This window comes from Bos grunniens, chromosome 6 (assembly GCF_055505025.1).
Source record: "Bos grunniens cultivar Pamir isolate PY7600 chromosome 6, Bosgru_T2T1.0, whole genome shotgun sequence".
Lineage (NCBI taxonomy): Eukaryota > Metazoa > Chordata > Mammalia > Artiodactyla > Bovidae > Bos > Bos grunniens.
The window spans coordinates 46224380-46237898 of NC_141170.1; the positions used below are offsets into that span (position 1 = coordinate 46224380).

At 44.8% G+C, this 13519-nt stretch overlaps 1 protein-coding gene across 10 annotated transcripts in view; it reads right to left on the bottom strand.

The window, feature by feature from the left end:
* The window catches only part of CRACD (capping protein inhibiting regulator of actin dynamics), a 279409-nt gene that overhangs the window by 40838 nt on the left and 225052 nt on the right, over positions 1-13519 (bottom strand). For 7 of the 10 annotated variants that reach the window (XM_086405649.1, XM_086405653.1, XM_086405655.1 and 4 more), the window contains one exon: positions 12184-12355. The exons of the other annotated variants lie outside the window; for them this stretch is intronic. The gene's annotated coding sequence lies outside the window, so the exon portion shown is untranslated. The remainder of the gene's footprint in view (positions 1-12183; positions 12356-13519) is intronic. 10 annotated transcript variants of the gene reach the window in all.

Here is a 13519-nt window from a genome sequence, read left to right on the forward strand (position 1 = left end):
ATGAGTTAAGACTGCAGATCCTGAGCTCCGGGAACCATTTAAACCTGCATTGGATCACGGCTGTGCCTGGAGTCCTGCAGAGCTCCTTGCCCCATCTCCAGCGAGTCCCTAATGGAAACCAGCACCGGGAGAGAGAGCTGCGACCCAGGGCAGCAGCAGTCCTCGCCAGCCAGCAGTCTCTGCTGACTCTGTGATCACCAAGGCATGACTTGTCCTTTTGGACAAAGAAGCTGAGGACCGGAAGGTAAAGAGAGAGGCTTTATCAAGACAGAACTGAAGGATTCCCTGGTGGTCCAGTGGCTAGGACTCAGTGCTCCCAACACAGGGGGTCTGGATTTGGCTCTGGTCGGGGAATTAGATCCTACATGATGCAATTACAAGAACCCAAATGCTGCAAGGAACATCAAAGATATCCTATGTGCTGCAACTAAGATGCATCGCAGCCAAATACATTTCTTTTTTAAAAAGAACTGAAACCAGGAGGGACAGTGACAATAATGTTCACTAGCCCTTCAACTGCCTTTTGCAGATACTCTGCTTATTTCCTGTAATACGACTGACATCTGTAAATGATCTCCAACTGAAGTCTCCTCCAATTCCACTTCCTCTCAAACCTGACATTCATCTTTAAGCAGTTAATTTGCCAGCTCAGAAACCTCTAACAGTTCCTTTTTGCCAAATTCTACCAGATGAAGCTGCAGTGGCTGCCTGGCACTTAAGGCTCTTCACGACGGCATTTAGGGACCCTTAAGCACGCTGGTTTTCTGAAGCAGAGGCCCTGCAATGCAGGGATTTAGTACTCAGACTGAAGCCAGTGTGCCTCCCCATGAAACCCGGTTCTCCCACTTACAGCTGTGTGGCCTTGGGCATGTCACTAAACCTCCAGGGTCATCGGTTTCCTTATCTGTAAATGAGGATGATAATATGACCTACTTCATGAAGCTTAGGGCTTCCCTGGTGGTTTAGATGGTAAAGAATCCGCCTGCGATGCGGGAGACCTAGGTTCAATCCCTGGGTTGGGAAGACCCCTTGGAGAAGGGAAAGGCTACCCACTCCAGGATTCTGGCCTGGAGAATCCCATGGACAGAGGAGCCTGGTGGGCTACAGTCCACGAATTCACAAAGAGTCAGACACAACTGAGAGACTAAGCACAGCACATGGCGCTTATTTAGGATTAAATGAGCTACCAATAGGCAAAAACCTTAGAGTAATGTGTTTACATAAATATTACCTGTTATTATCAAGTGTTACCCCACTTCAAACATCCGGAAATGCAAACCCAACCATTCAGTCCCCCAAATACCCTCTCTTGGCTCCATCACTGCATGGGCTCTTCCTCCCCATGACTGACTGCCCAATGCCAATCTCTCAGGACAGGTCCTACTTATCCTTCAAGGTCCAACTGACACCTTATCAATCCCACACAGCCTTGCCTGTTTTGCCGGAAGAAGGGGATTTTTTCTCCCTCAGAAAGCCCTATGCATGCACGTCTCGTTACATACACGTTTATGTTATGGTTACTAAAATCATGCCTTAAATGAGAAGGAAAACAAAAGTGCTTTTGCACTTTTGATGTAAGATGTATCATTATATTTTCACTACAGCACTTGGAGTTGCATGAGGGCAGGGATCATAACTGTTATCTTTGTTTCTCCCATGAAAGTGTGAAAGTGTTAGCCGCTCAGTCGTGTCCAACTCTTTGCGACCCCATGGACTATAGCTCTGCCAGGCTCCTCTGTCCATGGAATTCTCCAGGCCAGAATACTGGAGTGGGTAGCCATTCCCTTCTCCAGGGGATCTTCCTGACCCAGGGATCGAACCTGGGTCTCCTGCACTGCAGGCGGACTCTTTAGCATCTGAGCCACCAGGGAAGACCATACCAAGAAGTCCACGATAGGGAAGCCCAGTTTCTCCCACAGTGCTTTACAAAATAAAGGCTGTAAGTTTTTTTAGTGGGTGAGTAAAGGATTAACCGGGTACTGGAGTTCGTCAGATGGGTTTTCAATGGAGAGGTCACTGAGGGAGTGAAAATCCTGAGAAGGCAAAAAGTGGGCAAGTGAGGATGATCAGCATTTTCAAAGGTTCCTTCCAGGCCTCCTTCTCAACTCAAACCAGCAAACTGCTTCTGGCTTTGTTTCCCATCTCTCTCTCACCAAGTTTTCCAGGTTTCCTTCTGTGTCAGTTATAGTTCTTAGCTGCAAGTAAGAGAAACCAACTTTGTCTCACTCAACCAAGAGAAAAGCTGCTAGGATTTCCCTCGTGGTCCAGTGGTTAGGATCCCACCCGCCAATGCAGGGGACATGGGTTTGATCCCTGGATGGGGAAGATTCTATATGCCATGGGGCAACTAAGCCCAAGTGCCACAACTACCAAAGCCTTAGTGCCTAGAGCCTGTGCTCTGCAACGAGAGAAGTCACTGCAATGAGAAGCCCATGCACCATGGTGAAGAGTAGCCCCCACCTGCCATATCTAGAGAAAGCCTGTGTGTAGCAAGGAAGGTGCAGCCACAGATACATAAATAATTTAAAAAAGAAATTTCTGAGATGAAAACGGGTATATATATTTTAAGCAAATTCTATTTTCCTATTTTTTCAATTTTAAAAATATTTAAAGAGCCATTTTTAAACTCATTGTCCGAAGTTTAGAGTTCTAGAGCCCATGCTCCACAAGAGAATAGCCTCTGCCCGCAGCAACGAAGACCTAGTGCAGCCAGAAATTAAAATAATAATGATAATAAATAAATTAATTAGGAAAAGAAAAGCTACAAGATGAACAGTGAGGGCTCAAAGGACAACCAAAGTTAGAGTTAAAGCCTGGAGAAAGATAGCAGTGAAGAGAGCTCTAGAGGTCAAGGCATCAGGAACCACAGCAGCTGTCACATAGCGCTCAAAGAGCCCAGTTACAGCCTGCTCTCCTGGTTGTGTCTTTACTTCCTGGATCCACCTGCCCAGTCAAAGCCCTAGGAGACAAAGGTTGATTGGCTGGGCCGGATCACATGTTCAGGCCAGGCTTCAGCAGGAGGGCAAGTAGAAGATCCGGGCCTTTTGGCTTCTGTCCTAGGAAGCAGGCACCAAGTTCTGTCAGACAGGCACACAGCAAAACTGATTCCCTGAAAGGAAATTGGGGTGCTGTGGAGAAGGAGAACCAGAAGCTAATAGATGAATGACCCAAACCAGCCACCACACTATGCTTTGGGATCCCCTTTTGATTCTTGTCTCTCATTCAGCCCATCCATACAGACCAGTCATTTGAACAGCTAGCTCTCTGGTGTTCGGATTCCACTTGTCCTCCAAGAGGCTGCCTTTCTTCTCCGTGGCACTTGCTGTGGCCTGAAAGCAAAGGATGCCACACCCCATGCTCCTGGATGTCCACACCTAGCTCCAGTGCCCTATGCCCATGCCTATCTGCAGAAGTGGCAGAGATCAGATAGAGGGTGTGTGATGGGCCTGTGGCCTGGAGCTTAAGCCCTAGAAAGGGACAGTAGAGAGAGAAGGTGAGAAGGAAAATAAAATGAAGTTATCCCTTAGACATACTATTGCATCCCTCACCTACTGGGCAGTGAGTGTTAAGGAGCACAGGGAGGAGTCAAGCAGAGCCATCTCCATTTTAAGTTGTGTTGTCTGGAACTACTGCTTCCAGTGGGGTCTGGCTGGAACAATGAAAAGGGAGAGAAAGTTTGCTGGTGGAGGTGTTTGGAGGAAAAGTCTCCTCGTGAATAAAATGTGACACAAGACAGGGATGATCTCCTTTTTTGTTCCTGGTTTGTGTCATCTGCATGTGACAGCTGGAACAGAGGCAGCCACGTTGGAGCCATGAGGAAATAAGCCTGGGGATAGCCATACTCCCTGAAAATGCCAGAGAAGAAAAGGAATCAAACTGGATCTTGATTATGTTGCTGGGTTGCTGCATCAATGGTCCTTGAAACACGGAAAGTCATCTAGACTATCAGGAATCAGATAATATACTTCATTACCATTGCAGAAAGATACCAGTAGATGTGTTTTCTGTTAACTCATAATGCCTGATACAGTCTTCTGGCCACTACTCTAAACTCTGGGCATATCTAAGACCCACTGACATCACCTAACCTTGGAGTAAGAGCCTACAGAGGGAAATTCTCCCCACCTAAAAAAGGAGAAGGCTCTCTGCAGCTGCACAGTTAACACATGTCTCAGGCCAGCCCTCCTACTCCTTCTCCTTTGTCTTTTTTGGACAAGCATCATGTAATTTGGGACCATAGATATTGGGTAATTACCATGGCAATGATTAGGGATTCACTTCAGGAATAAGGAAATATAATTATAGTCCAATTGCAGCTTGTTTCCATGACAACAGGGGCAATTGTAATTGATCAGCACTTTTCTTCCTAAACAGAGCCGTGAGTCTCATTTAAATGAAATGCTGAAGAGCAATTAACTATCATCATCAAACAAACTAGAGTTGCTGGAAGAGACTGAAGTCAGATTACATTTTGTGTGACATCTTGGAGACTCATCCTGGACTCTGACATTCTATGAAAATACACAGTTCTCAATGGGCTAAAGGGTACCAAATCACCTATAATTACAGGAGAAATAGGATATGTCATAAAAAATTCAAGGAAGAGGAAGAAAGTTTGGAGTCTTAAAACACAGACACTGAGGACTATAAGTCAAAGGATCATCTACTCCAGCCTCTAGGCTCAGTCCCCGGTCTACATCATGTAGGACGATCAATCATCTAGCCTGCCTCTAACATTCTGTAGGGACTCCTCAGCCTTCCATGCTACCTGTTCCACTCTTCAGGTGCCCCACCTGGAGTAAGGTCTTTTCACAAACCTCTCTAGCCACCGTGAGAATCAGTTGAGTCTTGGTCTATGCTTTGGAAATAGAAAACTAGTTATCAACATCCTCTTCATCTCAGTAGTAATATTACCCTGCATTTGGAAAGTACTTTTTTATAGCAAATAGTGTCAGGTCCCATGAACTTTTAAAATACTTTTATTTGGTTTATTTATTTTTGGCTGTGCTGAGTCTTCACTGCTGCTTGGGCTTTTCTCCAGTTGCAGTGAGCAAGGGCTACTTTTTGTTGTGGTGCTCAGGCTTCTCACTGCAGTGACTTCTCCTGTTGTGGAGCACAGGGTCTAGGCACATGGGCTTCAGCAATTGCTGTGCATGGGCTCAGCAGCTGCAGCTCAAAGGCCTAGTTGCTCAGCGGCAAGTGTGATCTTCCCAGACCAGGGATCAAACCCATGTCTCCTGCATTGGCAGGCACATTCTTTACCACTGAGCCACAAGGGAAGCCCCCGCATGCATTTTTCGTCCTCATAATTATCCCGGAAGACAGCATATCCATTTAACAGATCAAGAGGCTGGCTTGGTTAAGGTCACACAGCTCTGAAAACACCTGGATTCACAAGAGGATCCTGGCTTCCAATCTACTGCCCTTCCACATTTTGTATCTCTAATAATTACTGAAACTGATCATCAGCCTTCTTTCTCCGAGACTTATTCAGCCCAGTCTATTAGTTCTCCTGCTTAGTCCTAATTTTCATGCATTTAATGCTTTTTGCACCTCTTGTCTACTCTCTGTTCAATTATAGCACATCCCAGGTTCTCATGGATAGAGGATAAATGATCAAGTAAAATAGTCTTTTCTGACTTCATCTTTTGAAAAGCAGTAAGGCCAAGGAACTGAAGCACACACAGTATTCAGAGAGCCTGAGCTTCACTGTAATTTCATTGGTGACATGCTGTCTCACTACACCAACCGTATAATTTTCCTTTTCCAGCAGGTCAAAGGGACAGAGATGCTCTTCACCACGGTGGGAAACCGAAGGATGAATTAGAAGAATATTGACTGGTACAGTGAGTGGGAAGAGTCAGTATGGTAAAAAGGGGAGGATTCATGTATTCATTCATTCAATAACAGGCATTCAATAATTTCAATGAATAATTATTGAATGCCTGTTATGTGCTAGGCACAGTGCTAGAGGCTGGAAATAGGATGAAAGGTAAGGTGTGCAGGCCTACTTTTAAGGAAAAGTAAAGGAAGTTGTGAGAACAAGGGCAGGGGGTGCTGATCTAGGCTCAGGGGGCCAGAGAAAGCTTGCTCCCTGGAGGAAGGTGCATTTGTGCAGAAAACTACAGGATGAAGAGGAATTAGATGAGGAAGGAGGTAGAGGTGGGGGGTGGGGCTTTCCAGACAAAAGAATTATATGTGCAAAATCAGCTGAGTTGGAGTCATATGGTAAGTCTATGTTTAACAATTTGGAGGAGCTGTCCAAGTGTTTTCCAAAGTGGCGGCATCATTTTACATTATCAGCAAGTAGGAGGGTTCCAATTTCTCACATCCTTATCAAAACTTTTAGACAGTGGATTTGGTTTTATGGAGTTGTACAGTCCATGGAATTCTCCAGGCCAGAATACTGGAGTGGGTAGCCTTTCCCTTCTCCAGGGGATCTTCCCAACCTAGAGATCAAACCCAGGTCTCCTGCATTGCAGGCGGATTCTTTACCAACTGAGCTGTCAGGGCTTCCTTGGTGGCTCAGAGGGTGAAGCATCTGCCTGCAATGCAGGAGACCTGGGTTTGATCCCTGGGTCAGGAAGATCCCCTGGAGAAGGAAATGGCAACCCACTCCAGTACTCTTGCCTGGAAAGTCCCATGGACAGAGAAGCCTGGTAGACTATAGTCCATGGGATCCCAAAGAGTCGGACATGACGGAGCAACTTAACTTTCTATCAAAACTTACTATTGTCTGTCTTTTTTACTACAGTCTTCCTAATGGGCGTGAAGTGATCAGGTCAGAACCTGTGCCCCAGAAAGAGGACTCAGAAAGAAACGGAGACTATATGGGCAGAGATCCTGCCTAGGCAGTGAGGGGTTCAAGCCACATACTGGGTACCCCAGTCCTGGGGTCCAATGCAGGGAAGATGAGCCCCGGTGGCTGGTTGGAGGGCCAGTCAGAGGGACTAACAGGAGGGCTTTGGGAAGCCTGGACTTTTTTCTTAGGAGTAGTGGGCACACTGAAATACAAAACCCTAATCTTTTTTCCTTTTCCCCCCAAACTTTAAATGTCTTCTTTTGTGTTGGGGTTTAGCCAATTGCCAATGTCATGGCAGTTTCAGGGGAACAGTAAAGGGACTCAGCCATACACGAATCCATTCTCCCTCTATACTCCCTCCCATCCAGGCTGGCACACAACACTGAGCAGAGTTCCATGTGCTATACCTAGGTCTTTGTTGGTTATCCATTTTAAATATAGCAGTGTGTACATGCCCTTCCCAAACTACCCAACTATCCCTTCCCCCAAGCCCCCTCCAACCCCACCCCCACAACCATAAATTTGTTTTCTAAGTCTGTGAATCTCTTTCTGTTTTGTAAGTAAGTTCATCTGTATCATTTTTTAGATCCCACATAGAAGGGATGTCATATGATATTTTTCCTTCTCTATCTAACTTACTTCACTCAGTATGATCCTCTCTAGGTCCAAACACAGAGTTGCTGCAAATTGCATTATTTCATTCTTTTTAATGGCTGCATAATATTCCACTGTATATATGTACCACATCTTCTGTACCTATTCCTCTGTCAATGGACATTTAGAAAAGCTGAATCTTGTATTCTGCAATCTTGCTCAACTTTATTAGTTGAATGGTTTTCTTGTGGATTCCTTGGGATTTTCTATATATAAGATCATGGCATCTGCAGATAGATAGCTTTATTTCTTCCTTTCCAAAATTAAAGCTTCTATTTCTCGCCTAACTGTCCTAGTTATAACCTACAATAAGTACAGTGTTAAAAAGCGATTCTTGTCTTTTTCCTGATCTCAAGGGAAACATTTTTTTTTACCATTAAGCATAATATTAGCTGTGGATTTTCACCACTGTCCTTTATCAAGTTGAAGAAATTCCTTTCCACTCCCAATTCTGAGTGTTTTTTATCATGTAAGGGTGTTGGATTTTGTCAAACGCTTTTATCTCCATCAGCTGAGATGTTGTGGTTTGTGTCCTTTATTTTGTTAATATAGCGTATTATATTGATTGATTTTTGGATATAAAACTAACTTTGTATTTCTGGCTTAAATTCCATTAGGTCATGGCGTATAATCCTTTCTATATGTTGTTGGAATCAGTTTGCTAGTGTTTTGTTTCAGATTTTTATGTCTTGATTCCTTAGAGATATTGGTCTGTAATTTTCTTTTTCTGTGATGTCTTTGCCTGGTTTTGGTATTAAGGTTAACGGTGGCCTCACAGAATGAGCTGGAAAGTTTCCTCCTATTTGCCACATTCGTTCTCAAGTGGAAGCCTCTGCTTATGCCATTTCTGACTGGAAACATCCGTGCCTTGTCTCTCAGCCACTTCAAGTCCTATCGCTTGTTGGGAGACAGCTCAAGGCCTCCTCATTCCTGAGCCCCTTCCTGTCCTGCTCCAACCCCAGGGTGAGCTCACCCTCCAGGGAGCCCCTTCAGTTCTTAACGTGCTTAGAGCTGGCACTGACTGTAAAGTGCTGTAGCTGTGTGTGATACAGTCAATGCCAGGTGTTAAGTAGAAACTGGAAGCAGGACAAGTGCTGTCCTTGTAAGTAGCAGAACCTCCGTCAGCAGCTGAGGGCCAAAGGATACCCGAGCTTAGTGACCCAGGGCCAGCAGGACAACCCAGGGCCACGTGACTAGCTCCCTAGCAGCGCTGCAGCAGGACAGAGGCAGAGTAATGGATGGTTCCGAGGGCACTCATTACTGTTTGAATAGTGCCTCAGCGACTTACCAGCAAGTCATTCTCAAATGGGAGTAATAATGTCAATCTCAGAGAGTCATGGTAAATATTACATGAATTCACCTATGTAAAACACATTTGTATTAAGTTTAACACGTGGTAACTTTAATATACACCAATGGATATTCTCTGAGGGGGAAAAAATTGTGGTTAAAGGAATCTTGGAAATGCTGCAAACGACAGCTCTCTTCTTGGAAATTCCCAGGGCACAATGGCACAGTAAAAGCTCTGAAAAGTCCTATGTGAAGAATTCTATTTAATTCGTTTCGGTCCAGGATTTCCCAGACCTTTTTGTCAAAATGACCTTCTCCCCCTTTTGAAATTTAAAATCTATTTAGCACACTTTGGGAAACACAGTATTAGCTGTTTTTAGTTAATAATGGAAGTCATATTAAATTGTTAAAAACTGATCATGTTTTACTGTTTTGCTTTTCCCACTGGCATGTATAATTTAAAAGTAGCAGCCTAGGAGAAATAAAGGCTTCTAACCTAGAGAAAGAACAGAATGCTTTAAGACCCAAAGGAAATGAGAAATTTCAGGCAGAAGGAGCAGATCAATAATGAGCTATTTTTGGCCATGGAGACATTTCTAGAATTACAGATTCTTGGAGTTCGACAGCATGTTAAAGTTCAGCTCCTTTAAATTCCTACCCGGTGCAGAAATTGCCCTTCATCAGTCCCAATCCCCCTGGCATACATCCAGCCTCTCCATTTTTAAACAGCTCTAGTAATTATGAAATTCTCCTTCACACTGGGCTGAAGTCTGCCTCCTTGGAGCCTCCACCTGAGATCACGTTCACAGAATTTTGAGTTTTGTATTTTAGTACCAGCTGCCCATTTTGGAGATTAACAAATAAAATACACTACGTATATCGTATATATATACTTTTTGAATCCTACACAACGTAAAGAAGGGTATCTGTTAATTGAGCAGCGAACTGAAAATAAGGATTGTTAGAAGCAGCATTTCTCATCTTCTCCTTCTGTAAATAAGGCAGATAATCAGAAGTTCAGCTAAACTGTAAATGATGCATGTAATATTTACTTCATGGGTGGAATTATTTTTCAGTTGGAAACTTCTGGGACTTCCCTGGTAGTACAATGGATAAGAATATGCCTCCCTACACAGGGGTGAGTTCAATCTCTGGTCTGGGAAGATTCTACATGACTCGGAGCAACCAAGCCCGTGCGCCACACCTACTGAAGCCCGAGCACTTAGAGCTTGTGCTTTGCAACAAGAGAAGTCACCGCAACGAGAAACCTGTGCACCGCAATGAAGAGCAGCCCCTGCTGGCCACAACTAGAGAAAGCCTGCCCGCAGCATTGAAGACCCAAAGCAGCAATAAATATGTAAATAACTGAATAATTTAAAAAAGAAAATTTCTGAGAAGAAAACAGGAATACATATATTTTAAGGAACTTCTATTTTCCCATTTTTTTAATTTTAAAAATATTTAACGAGCCATTTTAAAACTCACTATCCAAAGTTTATCCTTCTAGCTTCCTGTATTATACAAATGTGTTAAACAATTAAAATACAGCATATGTTTCATAAATATAGGTTTATTAATAAGAACAGGTAACATTACATATATTTAATGGAAATGTAGCTGTTAGATCCAATGTAGATTTCCCCAAGGCTTTGTAAAACTTTAAACCTTAAGGAAAAAACCTAAGGGTAATTGGAATACCAATTAAGTGGGATGAGAACCAGAGTCTAGGGTCTTCTGAGTCTAATATAGTTCAACAAGAAATCAGAGACTTGACAGAGCTATAAAAAGGATAAGTTGTGCTTCCATAGGACAGTCCTTCTAAAGGAGAACTTTCCAGACTTGAGCTCAGATTTTGCATTAAACTGCTACTCAGTCATATTTTAGTATCTGTACCTCATTCTGATGTGTGAAGCAAAAAGTTTCACAGTCTTACTTCGCAAAGGAAGAAACTGAAGTAAAATCAAAACTGATTCATGCTGAACAATACTCAACTCTACATCAGTACTGACATTCCAGCAATTGGGTTTAGTTTGGTGCTAGCTGTGTTCTCTTTCAGTGAGATCGTTTCCTTTGGTCAGTAGATTCCTTACTAAAGACAATGGAAAACAAATAACGGGCCTGTGGAGAAAAGGAGTCAGCATTACTTGGAACTAACAAATGTTGTCGTGGGCACTGTAAAGCTTAATGTGGATGGCTTGCTTGAGGATTCTGTAATCTGGGCTCAACTGCAGTTGACAACACTATACTCACAGACAGACCACTGAGGATGTTTTTGTCTTTGTCCTTGAAACACAATAATATCACAGATTACATCATCTATGCCATCAACACGTACTTAATGCATTGCCAAGCATTCACAGGAAACACTTTCTAAGAGCCTAAGATGAGGCTGAATAAAACCCGGTCCCTGACTTCACAGAACTGACAGGTGAGTGAGAGAGACAGACAAGCCCATCAATAACGTCCAGAGAAAGTGACAAGCTCTTTGCTGGAGCCAGTCTCCCGATGCTGGGGGAATGCTGTCAAGGGCAAACAAACCAGAACTGGTAGTGGGAAAGGGCTTCTCAGAGAGCTGACTGCAGAGCTGTCAGGAGCACAGGTTAACCATCTCTGACTTCAATTCCCAGCACTCAGGTGAGAAAGCACTGCCTGACCCTGCTTGTCTAAGTTCTTGACACTGTCACAGCCAGATGTAGTGTGCTCTAAGAGGAGGAGAAAGGGAGAGAGGAGGAGGAGAGAGCAGAGACAGGGAGACAGAGAAGGAGGAGAGAGCAGAGACGGGGGAGAGAGAGGGAGAGAGTAGAGATAGGGACAGAGACAGAAGGAGATAAAAGAGACAGGGAGACAGAGAGAAGGAGGAGAGAGCAGAGACAGGGAGAGAGAAGGAGGAGAGAGCAGAGACAGGGAGAGAGAAGGAGAGAGCAGAGACAAGGAGAGAGAGAGAAGGAGGAGGAGAGGGAGAAGGGATGGAGGAGAGCAGAGAACAGGGGAGACAGGAGAGAGAACAAGGAGCAGAAACTGAAAGCTCATTGGAGGCAGGTTCTGGAAGTTGCAAGAGATGGCCAGGGGTATGAGGGTGACATCCTGTGCCCCAGCAGTCTGTGTACTCAACATGGGTGTGAAACCTTTCCCCTTGCCAGGCAGTGGGACAGGGGACACAGTTTCCTTCAGCCCAAGAAAGCTTGTTGAGCTGAGGCAGTGAGCTGCCACGTTCCTCCCAGGGCGAGGGCAGCAAGAGGAAGGCTTAGACTCCGGTGGTCTCCCGGCAAGTGAGACCCATGTGCCAGCTCCCCGAGGTGTCTGCGTAGAGCAAGCACCCCGTGCACCCCGATCCTCCACCTTCCCGGAGGTGCCAAGGTGGCCCTGCCTCCCCTGGGACTCCACTCCCCACACGGAACTCCGCAGAAGGTCTGGGGGTAAAAAGTGTGAGTGATTACCTCAGACTGCCCTCCAGGGTCTCCTCATCGGAAGAGAAGGTTCCATTGCTGACACTTGGGGGAGAGTGACACTTGCGCCCCGCAGACGCCTCCTGGGATACCGACGTGCCTTTCTTTTTCCTTTTACCGAACAACTTCTTAAAAGGCTGGAATTTGCCTCCTTTCTTCTTGTCTGTGGATTACAAGATAAACACGCTGCAGCTGGACAAGGCTGCACCTCTGAGCCTAGAGCGAATTATGACCGGGGCTGCGAGCCGGGGCAAAGGGCGGTCGTCAGAGCCAACAGCCACCTGGCCCGGCGCCAGCACGGTCCTCGGGCAGCGGGGCCACACAGCTGCCGGGGCGACGCGCCCCTGGGCAGGGTCTTCTGCCCCACGGGCACCACCGAGGGCTTCCAAGCTTCATGCTGGCCGGCAGGGCATCCCCTGTGTGTGCTACATGATGCCAGTGTCTGCTTTCTTTAACAAAGCAGATGGCCAGGGCCCCTCTCCGTGGGAGATGCTGAGAAAAACACCTAAGTTAGGCGGTTAAAAGGTTTTATATATAGATATAGATACATAAGATAGATACACATATAACTTTATATATATACATACATCATCTTCCCTGAGAATCACTCTCTTTCAGCCTTTATTAGGTAATAGAAGATAACTGCTAACTCTTGGCATAAGCTTTGCCCCCAATTCCCTCCATCCCCATATATTTGCAGTTTATTCCTCTTGTCTCCTTTTAAGACATACTATGAAGAGCCCCAGAGGAGCTGTTATGAACATCTTTCCATATATTATTAGATCCAGTCAGGACCCAGGCTTACTGCCAGCATTTTATACAGATATTTTAGGTAATACCTTTCAGTTCTGCTCCTTCATATACGAATTCCTCTAAATGACCCCACTCCTACACCCCAGAAGAGAAAGTGTAAATCAGCCTCTACTAGGAGAAGCTTCCTCTCAGATCTTTCCTTTCAAAAGCTTAGTCATTTATCCAGAGGCCAATCTTTTTTTTTTTTTTTTTTAATTATTTGATCCTTACTATCTATGTATGACTGCTGGCTCAGCAGGTAAAGAATCAGCCTGCAATGCAGGAGGCACAGGAGATGCAGGTTTGATCTCTGGGTCAGGAAGATCCCCTAGAGAAGTGGTAACCACTCCAGTATTCTTGCCTGGAGAATTCCATGAACAGAGGTGTCACAAAGAGTCAGACACGACTGAATGACTAAGCATGCACATATCTGACACACATATGACTTCTGTAAGAACTTTACAGATATTACCTCAGTTATCCTCAAAACTACCTGGGAAGTAGATACTGCAAACATCTGTGTTTTCTGGATGAG